Below are 269 nucleotides of genomic sequence, written 5' to 3'. Positions count from 1 at the left end.
AGTGCACCGTATTAATCGCCCAATATTTGCAAAGTCTCTTTCGCAAGAAAATTACGTTATGTGCTTTCATCGCTGTAATTATAAATCTCGTTTATTGGGCGATACGTCACGAAGAGCGATATATATTAGCGGCGATTATCATGTCGTATTTGTGTTTTGTGTAGGTGTGTTTTCGGAATCAAAGAATATTTTGTGAGGAGGAACAAAGAGATAAGTTGGGTTTTGCGAAATTTGTTTTTTTGGAATAATTCCAAAACTGATAGGTACGC

The sequence above is a fragment of the Penaeus monodon genome, chromosome 20 (assembly GCF_015228065.2).
Source record: "Penaeus monodon isolate SGIC_2016 chromosome 20, NSTDA_Pmon_1, whole genome shotgun sequence".
Classification (NCBI taxonomy): Eukaryota; Metazoa; Arthropoda; class Malacostraca; order Decapoda; family Penaeidae; genus Penaeus; species Penaeus monodon.
The sequence above is the reverse complement of the archived record's forward strand: the minus strand, read 5'-3'. Positions refer to the sequence as shown.